The sequence below is a fragment of the Caenorhabditis remanei genome, chromosome X, assembly GCF_010183535.1.
Source record: "Caenorhabditis remanei strain PX506 chromosome X, whole genome shotgun sequence".
Classification (NCBI taxonomy): Eukaryota; Metazoa; Nematoda; class Chromadorea; order Rhabditida; family Rhabditidae; genus Caenorhabditis; species Caenorhabditis remanei.
The window spans coordinates 6,898,727-6,910,863 of NC_071333.1; positions in this window are offsets into that span (position 1 = coordinate 6,898,727).

Here is a 12,137-nt window from a genome sequence, read left to right on the forward strand (position 1 = left end):
AAATGTGAAAAAATATTTCAATTTCTGACATTTCTCAGTTTGCTATCACACTCAAATGTTCGTAACTTTATTCTCTGAACTTTTTTCCATCCACGCTCTACTCTTTGTTCTTTTCGTGAAACTCATTTTTCTCTATCATAATGTTGGTATCCCTTCCATCCAACCATCACAAACAACGGAAGCAAGTCGAAAGTCAATAAACAAAACGGCTCAAGTATGTTCTCTTTCCTGCATTTAATCTTTCATGAACCTCCACCAAGTCACCTGTCAAAGCGTGTGTTCTTTACAATTGTAATGCACTTGAGAAACTTGGAAAAACTCCACCTTTCATAAATATTACACATCAAGCCGCCGGCATTCTGAAACAGAGCGGATATTCCGATAGTATGTCTGTTATGACACCTAGCTCGTATTTCTGTCGACAAGTTTTCTAAAAATATGATAGCCTGTCACTTGCCTAGTCTCATTCCTCTCGTACCCTCTCACTTGTTTCATTATTTTCTGAGAACTCCTGCTAGTTGATTAGAGAGCAGCACATCTCTATTTTTCTGTTATCCAAGACGTTTGGTGTCACACTCCGCAACAGATAATTGATGAGATGTTGTATTTTCGAGAATGAACGGAAAAAAAGAGAAACATTCCTGACAGAACACGTGAGATAGAAACTTCGACCAAACTGTTTAGAGGGGGATGGTAGGTCGTTATGACTTTTGATTGATTACAATGAGAGAAAGACAGTTTTTTGAACGTTAAGACTATCTAACGAAAAACTTTCAAAGTAACAGAAATATAATCGAAGGACATATTTTGAAGGGACATTGAAGTAACTGAACAGGAAAGTAACTTGAGTGTTCAGGAGATTTCGATAAGATCACAAATGTGATCTAACTGAGTAAACTTACTTGCACATATCATAGTATCGCAATACAATTGCATAGTGTTTTTCAATCTTTTCTAGAATGTCGAAATTGAATTAGTGTTTTAGTTGTAAAAAATTTGGTGTTGCAGCATATCGCAAATATGTTTTCATTAAAAATAATTTCTTATAACGTGATTGTATATATTTTTTCTGTTATTAGGATTACTCATCTACAAAATAAATAAAATCTACTTTTTGGTCCGATAGGCGTTTTCTGGCAGTCAGAATTGCTAATTGTGCTCAAATGTCGATAATAGTTCAATTTTTAGCATAGCTCTGGAATTTACTGTTTCAACACATTTTCTGAGTTACCATTAGGAGTCTATTGTTAACAGTAGTGCTATCAAGAGTTTTGTTACGAAAAGTGTGCTTTGTGTAGACTTAACAGATGTAGTCCATCGACTTGGTGTGAACTATTTGACTTTCTTGTCAAGTTTTTATCCGTCTCCCATCGAAATAGTTTCGTTTTTTCTGGGGAAAAGAGCATCTGAAATACACCCTGTGATAACGAAAACAATAACAAAGACATAACAAAACAAGCGACATGTGGTGACCCATAATGCAAGGCAATTTAGCAACATTCAATTGGCTTGGTTTACAATGCTCGAGACAATAATTTTTTAATTTGTGTGTTGTTTTTATATGGAGTATACAATAAAAAACCGGTTAAAAACTTTATGTGAGCTTTCCGCGCTTGCAAAATTGAGTTCTTGCTATTTTCTCAAGCGACCACGGAAATTTTTCAAAACGTATTGTTTACTACCGACTTTGATAGTTTGATAAGAACCAAAATAATTAGTGATAAATTTGTAGAACACGTGAGTGAAAGTGTGGGAGAGAATTCCTGAAAATGATTTGTATGAAAATAATTCCCTAAAAAATGTTGACAAATATAGCTCTTCTGAGTGATTGAAACACTAACCGTTTACATATTTTGAACAAAACCTTACTTCATACTGAGGGACTACATTTCCATTTGACTTCTGTATGTTTCGGTTTTTATTTTCCGATAACTTGCGTTTCATAAATTTTCAAGTAGGGGCATATGGCTAATCTTATATTCGAATAACCAGAAATTGCCCCCCTTTTCCAGTTCAGATGTTCATCCCCAACTTCCTCACTTCTGTTTTCCTTTATCAAAAAACAAATTAAAATACATCCCGTCCTCGGCAGCCAGGTGTCGTAATGGCCTGAGCGATGTTGTTTTTGAATTGAAATTTCGACTCGAAAAACAAAAAAAAGAGAGAATGACAGCACGTGGTATGAGAACAAAAACTACTTCAACTCTGTTCATTAGGCCTGTTTGATGTAAACAATAAGATTGAAATGTGAAAAATGGTTTGGAAGAATTGTGAAGATGGTAGACATGTTATATGGAGAGCTATCGATGTGTTGTGTTTGCTAGCTGAAATGAATGGAAGTCCCCCTTCTTTCGATTCTTCTCAATTCTTCTTTCCTGTTTTTACACAAGAATCCATCACATTTCGTGATCTATTTATTTTTCTGTGTATGTGAGTCTTATCTTCTCGCCTCATCCCCCATCCTTCCCATCTGAAATATGATCCCACATCAGGTTTCATGGCGCTTTCCATGCTCAACTTTTCTTTTCTTTTTTCTTTTTCTCACAATGTTTATTGTCATACGACAATCGAGTGAATAGTCATCTTGTTCCTGACACTTCCCTATTTCATTTCTTCTATTTTTGGGTTACAGAATACAAACGACAATCTTTCATTATCTTTCACCACTTTATCTTCGTCAAAAAACAGAGACTTTGTGTAATGATTCAGATGATGAGACTAGTGATGTGAAAAGCCCATAAAAACCTTCGACGACTCTGCGCGTGAATTATGGCGCTGTCAAGGTGTCTTGATCAAATATCAAAGTGATGGATTGAATTCTCGATACCCGATAAGTAACCCTCTGCAAATTGATGACTTTGGTCATCTCACTACGTCTAGAAGCGTATCATAACATTATCTCACCGGCGTCTTTCTCTTTCATCTCTTACAACCACACCGATAAATCACTGTCATGCCAAAAATTTCGATGGTTCAAGGACAAGGGGATGACTTTTTTCTCTTGTATTTGGTTTTTAAGAAGTCATCGGAATCTATCTAACAGTTTTAGATTTGATCTACATTCATTCACTCACACAAAACACAACAAAGGTGGGAGGAGGAATATGACATTAAATGATAACGGAAACAAATTGTTGCAATTTTCGGAGTCTTATCACCGGAATCTATTTACATACACATGTTTCATTATTGCCCCGCTAATAGTTTTTTTTTCTCTTTCAAGTCAGTTTTTTGTTAGCTTTCTTTGCAAATATGACTAAATAGGTAAATTAATATTTATACGGGAAGAGGTAAGCAGCAAACTTTTCATATTTCAAGCAAGAAGGTCCCTTTTCTTCCTCCTTCCACAAAACCACAAAACCAATTTTCTGAGAACAACAGATCTATCCGATCAACGATAGTTATTTATGAGACTGCACTTTTTGCCGCAGTTTTCCTTCCTGATTCGACGTTGACCTCAATTTTTCCCCAATGAGAACACTTTTTAAAACGAAAACAATTTGACGGAACACAAGACGTTGGTTTAATGACATGCAGATGATCAGGTTTCCGTTTCTACTCGTGAAACAAAAAAAAACAAATAGATTTCAATTCCTTAGGTTTGTGAGTTGAGCGTATGGTTTTTTATAGTTTTTTTTTCGTTCGGCGAAAAGTTTTTGCTGAGCAAAAAAACGAGCAAAAATGCCAAACGTTCGTGCCATTTCGAAACATTCACACTTTGTTTACCTGTCGCGGGTGACTTATTTTACCGGCCTTGACAAAGAAAAGAACGGTTTATTAGTTCATTTCGAAACTTTTGTCGACATGTTTCGAAAGCGATTTTCCACTTTTCTATTTTCCGAAATAATACGACTTTCACTAATTTTAACACTATCTAATGCAAATATTTTCATTCACTTTCCTTCTTTCTGTCACTTTCGATTTTCTTTCATTTAAATTGTCTCCAGTTTCTCTGATATGCTTATCAGCGGTTTAAATCAACCAGATGATCATCATGTTTTGATTCTCCGAAAAAGGGATAACTTAGACCTCCCTGTCGACTGTCTTATTTCCTCCATTAAATCGTTCATCTTTTTCATTACAAACACATTCAACAAACAACGGCACCTTTCGAATAAATTGACCTTCAAGCCTTCTAGGCGACAACTAATTTCAAGGGCAAAGTCCCCCAAGGGGGGTCTCTCAATTTTTTGCATGTCGTTTTATTCTTCACTCCCGCCTTCCCTCACTTCATAGACCCCACACAAAACAAATCGCGCGGAAGGAAAAAAAATGATGGCAGTGGTTTTTATATACTTGTTTCAGGCTACTTTGCAGTAGACCTTTCTTCCAATCTAGTTTTCTAAAAAATTGGAGGCATTTTTCTCATTTTTAGTTCATTGAAGAAACCTTTCAAAGTGGGAAAAATGAAAAGTGTGGGCGTTGGAGAAAATCGAAGCATTTAGAAAAAGTGTGTCTTCGTGAGCTATCTCTCACATTCTTGCTCTTTCATCTTTTTCATTCTACGTGTTTTCTCCTAAAAATCTCTAATCTTTCATTTTGAATAAAACCAATAAATTCATAGGAGAAATAATGTGAATGAAGATTTAAGCTATGCATACAAAATTTCGTAAGCCGCTATTTTAGTAAAAGTGAAATCGTATAGGAGAAATAATCCCAAATAACAAGTTCATCCCACTTCAGATTTCTTTCGTAATCGGGAAGTACATATTCTTTCAATTTTCTACAGAAAAATTTCAGTTTGAGAATAAGGTTCTTTTGATCTTCATGCATCAAACTTCTTTTTCAGAACCCGTGGAAGGCCAAGGCGATTAGCGGAAAAATAATTAGTATTTTTCTTTCTCAGATTTTTTTTTGTTTTCGTATTTCTGGTTTCCAACGTAATTTCTAGGCCTCTTTCCTATGAGCTCAATAATTCAGTAAGCTATTCGAGAGAGCTGAGCCCAGCTTGTCCTCCCCTTCCAATAGAAAGACAATGAGCAACCAGAGGATAGCTAGCCGTTTTCGCAACACATCTCTTTTATGGGTTCCATGTTTCTCTGTCTCCTCTTGTCTTTTGTTGCAGTTGTCTTCATTCGGTTCTTCTTCTTTTTCTTGTTGTTGCAAGTATTTCGAAATGGCACAAAAACAACACCTCTGAATCTCTTGCTTCTTCTATATTCTCTCTTTCTCTCTTTGAATTCAGCTATTTCTCTCTCATTTTCTCTCTCTTCTTGTGTATGTGCATAGAGAGTGCCTCCATCAATGGACTGAATGAATGCATTTTTTCCACTATTGTATGACTTCGGCTCTCTTTTTCTTTACTATCTCTATCAATCTTCCCATAGGTAATGTGGCGCCAAAGGTCCAGGTCCCTGTCGTTGACACAATAGATATGTGAAGAAAAGAATGAAAAGAAGAGTATTCAATTCATCTTTCTCTTCCCATTTCTCTCTTTCAGTTTGACCTTTTCAAAATGCGGAGCCCCTAGTAAATGGATGAGCTCCCAAATGTTCTTGACGTGACACGGGCGGATAACCAACTGTTCATCCATCTTCTACACACTCCTCAAATTTTTGAAAAAAGAAGATGGTATCTAAAATAGGTCGGTTCTGATCATTGTGTGAACATTAAAATGACAAATCGAGAAAAACCAATTTGTTTTGCTCCCTTATCAATAAGGGTGTGTTCGATGACGTTGCTGGCGCTGTCTGACTGTCACTCATAAAATTTTTAGTTTGGCACGAGGATGAAATCGCAAAGTGAAAAAAGAAGGGTTTTCCTCCGCTATTTCCACTAATAGGATTGAACACCAGCAGTTTCAAAAACTTTTTGTTCTGTTTGTCATGTTTCAAACTGTGATTGGAGGTGAGAAACTCGATTTACACCAAACCCGTTCAGTTTTCGACCAGAATTTTTTTGTAGATAGTTACTTCTGCAATGTGCACAATTTTCGCTGTAACCCAACACAAAATTGCAACATACCACAACGTGTTTACACTGATCGGATTATTATTTTCTCTCTCATTTTTTGATGATGTATGTTTTGTCACCATTACTAAAGTGCACAATCGACAATAGAACGCATCTTTTCAATCTGTTTCCGACACTTGAAACCTCATTTTTTTCACTTTTTCTCTGAATTCACCTCACCAGCGCGCTCACCGTTGTCTCAAAGACGGCTGTTCCGTTTTCGCGCCTCGTTCTCGCTCATTTCCCTCCACTCACTCACGTCTTCAACGGCCCCTGATTGTTTACGAGTTTTTTCGCGACGATGAGTTTTCCTTGAAAGCAGTGCCTAGGCGACACAAATAGCCGACCAATGCGCATGCCACATGAGGAAACACGCGGGGAACACATACATACACAAGAAAAAAAAGAATTGGGCGCTCGGTGACGACGACGACCCTTACATGTCAACAGTGGGCGCCCCAGTGTTCAGTTTGAATGTAAAAGTGCACGTCATAAAAGGAATAGAGCCGCCACATTAGCACCTTTGAAATAGGTAATCAAATCGATCGAATGGCAAGTGCGCTCAAACTTTATTAAGATTTCACAAGCTAGATTTGAAAATTCAATTTCTGATCAAGAAATAATGAATGAAACAAAAACCTTTTTGTGAGCTTCTATCTGAAAAAATAGCAAAAAGAACTTTTCAAACTTTTAGACAAGGATGCCGTCGTTTGTCTTAAAATTATTGTTGGATAGTTTAGTGCTCGTTTTCTGTCATAGTAAAATTCAAGGCCCCCCCGCCATGACTTTTGAAATTTGGGCTCTATTACAGTTTAGATGTCCTTTGAAAACTTGAACGTCCCAAAAAACACTTAGACGTCCCTTAAAACACTTAGACGTCCCTTAAAACACTTAGACGTCCTTTGAAACATTTAAACGTCCTTTCGGATCTCAAATACGTTCAAAAATGTTTAAACGTCCCAAAAAACATTTAGACGTCCCAAAAAATGTTTAGACGTCCCAATAAATATTAAGACGTCCCTTGAAGTCTGAAAATTTGGTTTTAAATAATTAGACGTCCCAAAAAACATTTAGACGTCCCAAAAAACATTTAAACGTCCCAAAAAATGTTTAGACGTCCCTTTAACACTAAAAGCCACTGAAAATGTTCAAGGGACGTCTAAACATTTTTTGGGACGTTTAAATGTTTTTTGGGACGTCTAATTGTTTTGTGGGACGTCTAAATGTTTTTTGGGACGTTTAAATCTTCAGAACTATATTTTGGAATTTCAAGGGACGTCTAAACATTTTATGGGACGTTTAAACGTTTTTTGGGACGTCTAAACTTTTGAAAGGACGTTTTAAAAAAAATTAGAGTTTGAAAGGACGTTTAAGTGTTTCAAGGGACGTCTAAGTGTTTTAAGGGACGTTTAAGTGTTTTAAGGGACGTTTTAGTTTTTAAAGGACATCTAAACTGTAATAGAGCCGAAATTTGTGATTCAACCGTTCTGAATATCAACTTCTAAAAATCAAGACGAGTGTTACTGGTGCTTTTTCTCTTTGTGCCTTTTTCATTTTAAAAAGTGTCCATGTCATCGATACTGGTTTACAATCATTTTGTTATCAAAAACCTCAAAAAAACAATAAAACCATCACTGGTGCTGGTTTAGAGCCCTTTCCCATTTCAGACCCAAAACTGCACTAAAGCACCAGTTACTGGTACTTGCCACCTGCACTTTGTTATTCCCTCTCGATTTCTGTTCATCAACATCTTTTTCATAACTCAGTTTTCATCGACCCTCATTCGATGACACCTGTTCGTGGTGCTGGCCACCTGCAGTTAGTTTTTCATTCAGTTTAAAAGGGCATTTTCACTTTTTTTTCGCAGCTGCCCTCGAGGATTTCATCGTTTTTTCGGATTTTATGCAGCTGGCCTGTCACCACCAAGATAGGCGGACCCGAGATCGGCCCGCCCACATTTTTGACGAACCCTATATATTTTGGGTATTAATACAAGCTATCAGAATAGTTTCTTACCAGGCAATTTGCTTCTCGGTCAAATCAGCAGTAGAAGCTACTAGAAGCATTCACTTCTTGTGTTGTTTTTCTTCTTCAACTTTTCTTTTCCAATTTCCTCCGCCGACGTCAGCGCTCAAAAACTCATCAATCTATTGCTTTGTGCATTTCTTTTTGCCACAACCTCCACCACATGCTCATCTCAGCCATATGAACTCATCTAGTCATTGAGCAGAAGGCAAAAGAAATGAGCCGCCAACACCCCTCATAGGAGAATGAACTAGTAAATATTTGCGCACATCCCCTCATGTTTTTGTTGCCTTTTTGACTGCCATTGTTAGAGTAAGACTCATTCGTTCGAATAGATGGAAACTTTGACACTATTGGGAATCTCTCAAAGGTGATCAATCATCCCGCTAAAGAAAAGTACATGTACTTTGTCTACTCTTCACTTACTACCTCCGACGCGTGTGGTGCGCTATCAAATTATCTCCAAGTTTTCTTTTTTTCGTTTGTATGTTTCTGCAGCCTCCGTCGAAACACACCCCGATAGAAAAAAATCTGCCGGCGTGTGTCCTCCTCCCTGGGCGCTCACGTTTCGAATTTCCTGTGTCCCCATCTGACTCTCCCGCCACTTTTTTGATTTCTCCGTCTCTTTCATTACCATATCTATCGTCTCCAACGGGTGAAGAGAGGGCGCCCGGGCGCTCCTCACCGGTGTGACGAGACCCTCGTCCCGATCCCGCCCCATTTCGTCCCCCTCTCTCAGGTTACCCTCGATGTTTGCCGTGTTGCGGTCAGATTTTAGGCCCAAAATTTTCGATTTTTCTTGATTTCTAGCAGGATCTGGAACGTTTCTCTTAGTTTCTCTACCGTACCCTTATTGAATTTTCTTTTCATTATCTCTTTTTTCAGCTAATCACTGTTTGTGAACAAGTGAATCTCGAAATCCACGAAGTATAAAACAATGAGGTCTCCAAAATCAGTGAGACGTCCACACATCAGACAGCAACTGACGAACCGCAGAAAGAATCTGGGACGAGTGGCCAAGTCACAACGCAACCAGTTCCGCCAATGGTAAGAATCCAAAAGTAATTTCCAGACTCATGCTCCAAATTTTTATAGGCTTCTCACCGCTGTGCTTCCAAACTCGATCAACGACAAGCGCCAAGAAGCTTTTGCCTCTCTCGAGCTGACCGAGCAACCACAGAAGGTGAGTCAATCGTTTCAGAACTCAAAGAATCTTGCAAAAATGCTCTCGGCAACATGCCCACGCACAACTTGTTCCAAAAGCGCGACCGTTATCATTGCGAAAGTGAAAGTTTTTGTTGCGCTTCGTTTCTTCCGTCGTGTCGTTTATGTCTGTATGTGTGTATGACTCAATTCGAACACAATTCTTTTAAATCAAACATGTGGTTGGTTAGTACAACCGAAATTGAAGGTCAAATTCGGGGAATTTCGCGTGTTTTGGCAAACTGAACAACCTCAAAATTACAGTTCTCGTTATTTCAGGTTGAGAAGGTCAAAAAGGCCGAGAAGAAGAAAATTCAGAAGCCAGCCGCCAAGGATGTTGAAGCCGAACAGAAGCTGATTGCCAAGAAGGCCGCCGAAAAGGAAGCTCGTCGTGCCGAGGCTGAAGCCAAGAAACGTGCTGCACAGGAAGAAGAAGACAAGAGATGGAAGGCTGAGCAAGAGAAGATTCAAAAGGAGCAAGAGCAGAAGGAGGCCGAGTTGAAGAAGCTCCAGGCTGAAAAGAAGAAGGAGAAGGCTGCCAAGGCTGAGAAGGCCAAGAAGGCTGAAAAGGCCGAGAAGGCTGAGAAGGCTGCTCCAGCTCCAGTTGAAGAAGAAATCGTTGTCAAGAAAGTTGCCAAGGAGCAATCCGCTGCTCCAGAACCAAAGACTCCAACCAATACTCCAGCAGAGCCAGCTGAGCAGGTTCAAGAGGTAATTGAAAGAAATAAAAGTGCACGACTTTTTCTATTACATTGTTTTATTTCAGGCTACCGGAAAGAAGAACAAGAAAAATAAGAAGAAGAGCGAGAGTGAGGCTGCTGCTCCAGTCCAGGTTGAGCAAGTTGTCGAGCAGCCAGTGATTATTGCTGAAGAGCAGCAACAGGCAGCAGAAGCTCCACAAGACAAGAAGAACAAGAAGAACAAGAAGAAGAGTGAGAGCGAGCAGGCACCAGCTCCAGTTGAGCAAGTCGTTGAGGTGAGTTCAAGAGAACAGCTGAGAGATAGTGAAGCGGGAGGAGAAAAACAGATAGAAGTAGTAGTATGACAGTCCGCACCCAAAGCAATCTGCACGTTATTGCACGCATCACCCGCAAGGCTTCTTACAGACCACCCCAGCAGCTACTGAGAATAAGAAGAAGAATAAGAAAGATAAAAAGAAGAGTGAGAGTGAGAAAACTGTTGACGAAGCTGCTCCAGTTGCTGAAACTCCAGCTCCTGAGAGTTCTACCGTTGAGGTACCAGCTTCCGATGCACCAGTTCAGGCTGAAACCGCTAAGCCTTCTAAGAAGCCAACTGCTGATGACAGCATGGACTTTTTAGACTTTGTCACTGCTAAGGCTGAGACTCATGAAGATCAAGTTGAAACAGTCCCAGCACCAGTAGAGGTCGCTCCAGCAGAAGCCGCTCCAGCCGAGAACAAGAAGAAAAATAAGAAGGACAAGAAGAAGAGCGAGAGTGAGAAGACTGTCGAAGAGCCTTCTCAGGCTGCTCCAGCTTCTGAATCACCCGCTTCTGAATCTTCTGCTCCAGTTGAGCCAACTCAATGTTCTAAAAAACCAACTGCCGATGATAGCATGGATTTCTTGGACTTCGTTACTGCCAAATCTGAGAACAACGAAGAAGTCAACTTGGCTGAGGCACCAGTTGAAACTGCCCCAGCTGCTCCAGAAAACAAGAAGAAAAACAAGAAGGATAAGAAGAAGAGTGAAAGTGAGAAGACTGTTGAACAGCCATCTCAGGTCGCTCCAGTTTCTGAATCTGCTGCCCCAGCTGAGCCGGCTCAATCTTCAAAGAAGCCTACTGCTGGTGACAACATGGACTTCTTAGACTTTGTCACTGCTAAGGCTGAGACTCGTGAAGAGCAAGTTGAAACTGTTCCAGCACCAGTAGAGGTTGCTCCAGTTGAAACTGTCCCAGCTGCTCCAGAAATCAAGAAGAAAAACAAGAAGGATAAGAAGAAGAGTGAGAGTGAGAAAGAACACCCAGCTCTAGTTTCTGAAATTACTGCTCCAGCTGAGCCGGCTCAATTCTCAAAGAAACCTACTGCTGATGATAGCATGGATTTCTTGGACTTCGTGACAGCTAAGGCTGAGAGCCATGAAGAATCAGCTCCAGTGGAAGTTTCTCATACCCAAGCTGCTCCAGCAGCAGCAGTTGAAGCGGTTTCAGTTCCAGTCGAAAATGCTCCAGCCTCGGAGTCTGCTCCAGTTGAGTCTTCCCCACCAGCTGCTGGTAACAAGAAGAAGTACAAGAAGGACAAGAAGAAGAGTGAGAGTGAGAAAACTGTTGAAGAGGCTGCACCAGTTGAGACACCAGTCGAAGAGGCCCCAGTTGCTCAAGAAGTCGCTGCTCCAGTTCAGGAGGAGAAGGTGATTTCAGATGAATGTTGTCTTGTCATGTTTTCTGCACGATTAGCATTCTGTCCTTTATGAGTATTTACCCTGTCTAATACGTCCCATTCAGAAATCCAAAAAGAAGGGAAAGAAGATCAGCGAGAGTGAATCTCAACGTCCAACTGCCGATGATAGCATGGATTTCCTTGACTTCGTAACCAAGAAAGCAGACCTCGTTGCACCACTTGTCGAGGAGAAACCAGCCGTTGTTGAGACCCAGAAGTCTGAAGAGAAGGTAGACAGATATCTAACCCGTTTCGCACGTAATCTTACCTTTTTCTCCTTTTTCAGACATCCAAGAAAAACAAGAAGAACAAGAAGCATAGTGAGAGTGAAAAGGTTGGTAGTTGTTTGCATGTAAGCTTCTTAAAACGCGAGCACTTATTTAAGGGAAATAGGCATTTTTGGTTTTATTGTGGGTAAATACTGGTACATAGTTCATATTTTGAGAACAACGGGGAATCGGTAACTGAGACCGTACAAGAGCAGGTCGCTGAAAAGGTCACAGTTCAGCCAGTTGCCAGTGAACAACCAACTGAGAATGTTGCTGATCAAGTACATGTT